The sequence below is a fragment of the Formica exsecta genome, unplaced genomic scaffold (assembly GCF_003651465.1).
Source record: "Formica exsecta isolate Colony F162 unplaced genomic scaffold, ASM365146v1 scaffold37, whole genome shotgun sequence".
In the NCBI taxonomy this organism is placed as follows: domain Eukaryota; kingdom Metazoa; phylum Arthropoda; class Insecta; order Hymenoptera; family Formicidae; genus Formica; species Formica exsecta.
The window spans coordinates 2,167,241-2,176,240 of NW_021850941.1; positions in this window are offsets into that span (position 1 = coordinate 2,167,241).

Here is a 9,000-nt window from a genome sequence, read left to right on the forward strand (position 1 = left end):
CCAATCAGAGGGATTGTATTCCTGCAAAAAAATATAAATTTATGGTGCTAGCGTCACAGGTGACTATGTTTTTGCGTGAAAGAGACAAGAGCCGGGAACGGATTGCATAATTATTTTGCGACTCCGTGAATACGAAGATTATTCGGCCGGCTCGCTGGGCGTGTTCGTTAATTGAATTTACGTTTATTTAATATGCTTTTAGGTCGCTATCGTGGTGACTTACACACTCTTGGAAGCGATTGCTCGAGTAACCGCCGAGAAAACCGTCGCCTATAAACCTGCTTCAGGCTGAGTAATGTCCAGGCGTTATCGAAAGTGCGGTGCACTGCCCGTTCAATTTCTACCCAACATCGTCCCGATTACAATGAGAGCTGGGCGGGATGGAACGCGCATTTAATTGGCCAGGTGCGCAGGGAAGATGACGTGGTGTTTGGAATAATATGGGCGATAAGTAAGTAATGCCGTGTAATCTGCAAAAATGTTGGGCCTGCGGCGAACGCTGTGTAAACCTCAATGATCAATTTAATTCATTTATACGTATTAGAGTCGGCTTGTGCACCATCTTTTGTAATATCTTTTCCTTAATCTTTCATGAGCAACAGATGCAACAAAATTGTAGCGATAAAGATAATTAGATATAAAAATTAGGATATAAAAATTAAGATATAAAAATTCAGATATAAAAATAGCGCGCTATCAATTTTGACAGCTACGCTACAGTTGGACCTTAATTGAGAGCTGCAATTAGTAAATTGTGAGGTGAATGAAGGGAGTTCCCGAACGAGAATCGATGGAGCGTTGAAAAATTCACATGCATATCGCAACAGCATCATGGATGCCACCCGAGAGATGCGCATATATTTTAATTCCTGCCACGATTTTAAATGAAACACGCCCAAAACATGGCGTAAAAAGATTTAAATCAAGAACAGGATACCGGTGTTGTGTATAAAAGAGATGAGAAATAGCAGTTATAAACAGCGGACCGATTTTCAAGGCGGCAGCAAACTGCCAGAATAATTTACTATGTTTCACTGTGTCAATGGAATTAGCAAATTTGTGTTTGTGGGCATTACTTAATTTAAAAACGAAATATTAAATTAAATTAAACCGGTATATGAATCGAATCTGGTTTCCCATATAAACTTTATATAAATTACCATCTTTCTCAAAAGTACATGTCCAATACGACTTAAGATCTTGATGATCGTTAACTCGGACAATAGTATGTAGAAGACTATGTAACAAAAAAACCGTGGACACAAATGGTTGAGTTGGTGAATCACTCAAATTGCAAAACAAAGATTTAAAGTCACCCCATTGGAATCGATCGGTTAATGCGTGATATACAATACATTTATTTGCGGCATCGAATCGTGTCCGAAATGTTTTATTCACAAAACGGTAAATGCACCGATTAATGCATTGCATAAATCTCAAGAAATATATTCAATGAAATGCAAATAAAACGATGATTGTTCCAATTAATTCGTATTTTAATTCAGTTCAGGAAGATAAAGCTTAAAATATTCTTAATAAAATAAAAATATAATACATAGAATAAAATATATATTTATTTTATATTTTTATTTCGTGTTTTTAAAATAATGCCATAAAGATGTATTATATTTTATTTTCTCTTTACCCTTGGATATAATTTATTCGTTTGATGGAATATACGAGCAGACTTTTGGATTTCATCTTACCTGCGTGAATTTTAAGCCATCGAGCCTCACGAGATTTTGGAGGGGGAGAACTTGTTAGGGCCCCAGCAGGGACTCTGGCTATTTCGTGTTACTACTTAGAATAATACGACGAGCAATCGTCTTTCAGGATACGGTTACGGAAGAGTGACAGATATCGCTTGAATAATATGTAATACTATATTTTGTGTTTGAAAAATGGAGAAATATTCAACTCTTATCTATATCAGAAAATATTACATGTTTGCTAAAACGTGATAACGCGGCGTGTCTATCTAAAATATCGAAATAAACAAGATAAAAAGAATAAATCTCTTTATCCGATATAAAGTATTATCCATCAGACGTATCGAAATATTGTTACAGATATATTTAAAGCCGTCTCTTGATAAATCGGATCTAAAATAGCGAACGACGGTGTAATCGCATTCCAAGCGAGAATCTTTCTCTCTTTTGTCACCTCGCATATACGTTTAATCGGGAACGATAGATGGCTATCGTTGAATTATCTACCGTTGAATTATCTACGTGTAAACTAGCTTCATGTCTGTACCTCCATTGTCCGGACAGTCGACTCTTCCTTTGTGGACGATGAGAAATCGCTTGCTTTTTCGTACACGTTCCTTTTTGTTTTACTACCTCGCGCCACACCAAGGCGCGTGTTCATTCCCGACACGGACCTCCCGCTTCGGCTTCGCTCCTCTCGCGCGGGACACGTGAGACCATCACTGTATATAATAGCGAAGGGAGGCAAACGCGTCGTTTCTGCAGCATGCCAAGTGTTTACGGGGATATTCCTGACTGCTTGTGCCGCGATAAATTTTGCCGGACGAAACCGCGAATATCTTGCGAGATGAAACGTGATATCTCGTATTTTTACACGTGTGCATGGAAAAGTAACTTCCGAATATTTTATCGCGCGTTGACGACACGAGATGGGGATCTGTCATATTATTATTATTATTATTATAAAAATATCAAATATGAAAGAATATTTTATTAACATATACATATGTAATATGACAAATCATTTTTGTAATTACTATACGACGACCAGCAATTGCCGAAGATAACTAATGTAACGGTGCGTTTATCTATCGTTGTCCAGAGAGCTTCACGCAGAGTTATTGCTTTATAGTAATTATACCGTACATCATGTCGAGCGACGGTAGACATCAGCGATGTCTCATCAACGCTCGCGCCAATTATGCAAATCGACGTACCAATTAAAATTTTTATTCCCACCTTTCCCCTCGTATAATATCTCTCTACACGCGCCTCCAGATAGGACACTTTTACATTCCTAACTCCAAAATTATGGTCGGTACGCGGAATAATTTTGAGGGGCGTTGCTCATTAACATTCATCGCTCTTAGGGGTTGCGTACCGCGGGGGGTACGTATAAGGTGACGCGTATGCAATCCAAAAGATTCCTGTGGTTAACTATGAATACTATTCTGCGTTATCCGGATGACCAATCGTACTATACATAGTCTATCGTAAACAGCGATAAACATCTTTGGAAAGAGGAAACGGGAATTCTCATGAGATTTTTATAAGAATTTTTATAGTTGTATCGTTTCCATTCATCTTTTCTGTTCACTTCCCCGATCAGCGGGTATATATATCCACATATGATTTATTATCTATTTATTCTTTTCATATTGTACAAAAAATATTGATAAAGCTTGTATAATATATAATATAACTGTTCAATAGTAATATGTTCAGACTGACATCTCGAATTAGGTATATATTCCTCTGGTCACGTATAAGAGTTGTTTGGTACGCTGTAAAACGTGCGTGCAACTTATACGTTACAGCCATAAATGACTATGCCTTCAACACCTTTCTTCACACCTTAAGAATAATAGTTACATCTCTCGTGCCGCCGTTAGTAGCATCGGAACACCAACAGGAAGCTTCCGTTCCCGAAAAAGAAATTCTTATGCGCCAGCTTGCACCTCGCTTCCGGCCGTGGAGCGTCGGGGATCAGAATTCAATTCTCGCGATACGCGGACACCCGGCGCATTTTAATAAGCGCGTTAATGAGAGCTATTGTGAGTCACCACGACGACGACGATTGTAAAATACTTCTCGTTATCCGAGCTACCGCGGGTGGGGTTCGCAGCCGCGTGTCTCTGAAAGTGTCGCGGATGACGGATGCGACGGAACAACGAACATTGGAATGTTGTATAAGACAAGGGATCATTCGCGGGGAAACACAGCTGCCTTGTACAAATAATTGTTCACCATAACCATTCCGCGCCACTATTATTTCCGACCGGTTTCTCGTCATATGCGGCGCGCATTCGTTCATCTCACGAGTCGCGAGGGTCCGGTTATTCATTACAATGTAAGCTACATCGTAGAATTAAAATAACCGCTCTAATATTATTACGGATCTCGGATATAAGCAGGGTTGAGTAAGCTAATTTTTTTTTTAACTGAGTTAAGTTTGAAGTTAATGACCCAAAAATTAACTAAGTTTACGTTAAAAATTACTTAAACAAAAATTAACTCAGTTAATTAAAAAATTATTAACTTATTAAAAAGTTAAAAATTAATTATGCAAAACTATATATTTTTTGCGTAATTAATCTTTTAATTGTACATTTTAAATTAAACTTTTTAAATTTAGGTAATATAATTAAAAGGTAGTCTTTTATAAGAGAGATAATAGTTTTCTTTATATAATCAATAATACACATTATTTAAATATAGTATAGTTGTGTAATAGAGATATTATAGTGTTTAAAAACCAAACGGTTAATAGACACTTTGGTTAAGAGAATTTTCCTGTTTGATTTGAAACGCTCTACGTGCGTTTTATCTTTATCTTTAATTGTTAGATACTCTAACAATAAATTAAAACAATTTAAAAATATTTATTGGATTTTAATAAAAGTATCATCTCAAAATTATGGTCCGTCATTTTTCTTCTTAAGTCATCATATACTAAACCACCTGCATTAAACATACGCTCTATGTGCGCCGAAAATGGTACCGCTGTACTGTATTTTATGAACGCACGTTTTAATGGTACTGGATACTGTCTTACGTTATTATAATTATTCGTAAACATATAATTTTTGACTATCAAAGATATACAATTTTAACTTGTATAAAAAAGGTTAATAAGTTAACGTTAATGCATTTAAAAGTAACTAGTTTAAGTTAAAAGTTAACACGTTTAAAATTAACTAAGTTAAGTTAAAAGTTATTAACTTTACAACTTTTTAACTTAACTTTTAACTGTTTAACTAGTTACTACCCCTGGATATAAGCATTAAGTTTCAAGAATATACTTGTTAAGGATACGCTAACATAAGAATAACGCGACGTGAAGATAATTCTCTGGCCGAATTGAGGAAGCGAAGAATAAGATTCGTAATGTTTGCCGTTTCCACGATTGATTAGTAGAGTCGTGACAGTTTTTCATGTCATTGGAGTCAGATATTTCGCGTCGTTGAACAGCTCTATCTGACACTTAGCAGGCGGATCCTATCCAAGCGCGACATAATCCCATCGGTGTATTCCGCGTCAGGAATCCTGACGTCTCGAAATAACATGTTTGCGTTCCACCGATTCCTTGGCTGCGAGCTACCATTGTACCGTGACGTTTGTGTACAAAATACGGTATTGACACGTTCAGAGATGGCCATTAGACTTCATTGTTGACAGTTCGTACGTCGAACGGACGCTAAGACTTCACGACGATGACGCGACACGTCCTAAAGAGATCGATTTCAGAGGATTTTGAGAAACTAGTATGGTGCGTTTCCTTATGTCGTTATCGCATACTTGGGAAGCGAATGGCAGGCCGGTTAGGTCACGTTTCGTATATAAATTCGGTTCTTTGTCGGTCTTTTGTCATCGGCCGGTGCGGATAAAAAAAAAATCTTGTAATCTTATGTTTGAGATTTTCTTCTATCGTACATAAAAAATTCACTAATATATAATTAATATATTAGTTCGAATCTTGAGACAAAAATACGATTTGCTTAAAATTTACGTTTATATTTATTAATTACTTTAGTTATATAAATGCATGAACAAAAATCCACATTAAAGCAACATCGTAATAAGATAGTATGTGAAACACGGTACCCGAACATAGACGAATGCGAACGTAAATGTGGCCGGAACAACATGCCACAAGGTACTTAAATCTCAAGCACCCCGAAGAGAGGAAACACGAGGAGGCATTGGACGTCGGTGGACGCGGCAATTACAACGAGCGATTCTTAATGGACCCACTGAGAAGTATTCCGAGCATTTTAGCCATGCGATGTGTACCTACGCTCCACCCAAATGGGACAATTAAAATTAATTCTTCTTTTTACCGCACTGTCCTGTTAGTCTCCAGCTGTTTCTCGCGAATATATTTTGTCCTGTTAGGTAAATTTCTTTCTCCTTAGATGCAATCCACTATTCTCCGTCGGAACCGCATTCAAGACACTTATTTTCAAACTAGTGTAAATTGTTAAATAAAAAAAATTATGATTTGTATTATCCTAAACCCCAAATGGAAAACGCTGGCTTGATACAAATATTTTGTAGTATTTTAAAAATAAATAAAAATAAATAATTGCTTGTTTATACTCGCCGCTTCATTTATCATAAATAATCGCCGAGTGTTTAAAATATCAACGCACGCGCACGAAAAGAAAGTGATAACCAGCATGGAATCAATTTCGAGTGCTCCGATTAAGCGCGTGCGCGATCGATCGTTTCCCGGCGGAGAGATTGCCGGCAATTTATTTTACTCCGTCTCCATTCTCGTCGCCAATTCCGGGGCCACTTAATTAAAAGTGAAATCTTCCAATCGGCCGCAGGCTGATCATTTTGCTCGCGCGCGCCGGTAATACAGTCCATTAAGTTTATCTGGTGGCGTCGGGGGAATGCAAATAGACTTATATTATATGCAAGGGACTTATATTATTAGAGAATCATCGAATCGAGGCCATCGAGATTGCGCAGCTAACGATTAATGATGAGAAGCGTGCTAATCCGGTGGAATTATGGAAACTGGAGCACGCTCAAATGCATTTGAAAAACGAGCGATCGATGATGCGGCGATTGTAAATCCCTCGAACGGCAAAATCCGATAACGCTGAATACATATTTATACATCATGGAAAATTATATCACGATTATATCCCGCAGCTTTAATTTTGGAAGCGCACAAAATTATTCTGACGCAAGAAATAAAACGGATTTGAGCGAAATGTATTTTCTACGTATATATACAGTTTCATTTACCGAGATGGTTTCATAATTCTTGCTCTTGTTTACCTTGTCTTGTGAAAGTGGATTTTCTCATATTTTTCTTCCGCTCTCTTTTTCGCGACAAAATGAATTCCTTTCTCGATATTGCAGTTGATGTACAATTTTTTTACAATATTTATGTTTCTACAATATCGTCCCTCGTATGCGATATCATCGAAGCAAGGAAGAATGTTTCCTCATGACGTATAAGATAATTTCTCCAATAAATAAGCAATCCAGGTAGGCGAGCTTTCCGTCACCGTAAATCACTGTCAACGTAAGTAAAGGGCGGTTGTCGGTGCCCGAACAAATTCGCGACGCGGTCTATCCGCTGATAAAACGTACTGTGTGTGTAATTGGCCCTTAATAATCTTGTCATCTCGTGGAACTGTCGGTCGATCGGCGCCCTGCGATATCGCGCTCTGTTATTACCCGCGATGATTTAATTACAAAATTAATGCCAGATCCATTAAATGCACGCGCGACCGCACAAGTTCGCGAGGGTGGGAGGGAGAAGGATGAACGCAGAGGGATACGATCGATGACGCGAGAGATTCGCGGAGGAACATCGCCGCGTATGTCCGGATAAACGAGTTTACCGGTGAAAAGGATATCGCGACGGACACGTCGAGATGAGATGCCGCCGCCGAGAGTATATCGACCACCCGGTCCGAGAGTCACCGCGGTGATGTAGTACGCACGCAATGTCAATCCAATGTAAACGTGATAACGATATAAGTACACCTCTTGATGCCGCGCAAAGGGCTCCCGCCGTGCTACTGCTGTCTTTAATTAAAAGACCAATTTGTTTCGAGATGCGTGGAGTAGTACACCTTATTGATTATCGGAGATGTATCGACGATGTGCGTGTCATAACTGTGACTTTTCAACGACGATATCGTGCAATTTAATTTAACCGCGAGACTTCAGACACTTTCAGAGCATCTTAACGCAAACGAGATGTGCTATATCTCATTAAAGAGCCATGTCAGCAATTTATTGGAATCAATCAAATAAAACCTGGAATTATATCAATTAGATTGGATGGCATAATAATTACACTAATTAACAGATTTTTTTATTATGCTTATTAATGGACACATTTTGTAATTACATAATAGTAATCCACTCTTTAAAAAGGCATGCTAAATCGATGCTCGCAAATAGACTCTTAAAAAGGTTTGCTAAATCGATGCTCACAAGTATTGTTGCTTTTTTTCCGCGATGCTGATTGGTTATCTTGACACTACTGTGCATTATTTCATATCAATAAAAGCCTGTCATGGCTGAGCCGCGTATTTGACAGTTCAAATATGTATGTATAATTTTGATTTAATTGATTTTGAAAAAACGGGTAATTAGAATTAATATGTAAGTAATTTTATAAATATGTGTGTGTATGTGTTTGTGTGAAAAAAAATTTAACTAACGCTGTTAATGATTAAAACTCCATGGACTCGAAAGAACACGGTTAAAACTATAGGAAAATATGATAATTATAATAGAATAGATCTCCGCGTTTCGGAAATCAAAATTTTTCGCATGTCGTATAAAAACACATCCAAGTATTAGGATAAGTTTTCGCCTTTCCGGCTTTTTAGAAGTCGATTTTTCGTATATCGTATCACATATCAAGATATTTTTAAGTCCCGAAGGGAGTACGAAAATATTTTGGAGCCCCTTTTTCTCTCTATTCTCTCGATTACTATCTCTTTTTCTTCCATTTTATTTTAAAAAATATTAATATAATAAATATATATATAATAATTACGGTATCTCTCTTAGTCTGACTCTTCCCCTTCGACCTGTCCGGCATGGGTGACCCTACCGGTAACTATTAACGTTTTCGAATGAAACAAATTTGATCGCTTTGAGAGTGATTAAATCCAATTTACCATGAATATATGTTTGACCAAAAATCAGGTTTTGAGAGAATCTGATTAATATACATAATTTAAAATACATCTCCCCTTTTTGTTGCTATTTTGGCTTTAAAGCACAAAATTCTTTGCTCTGATTAATCACT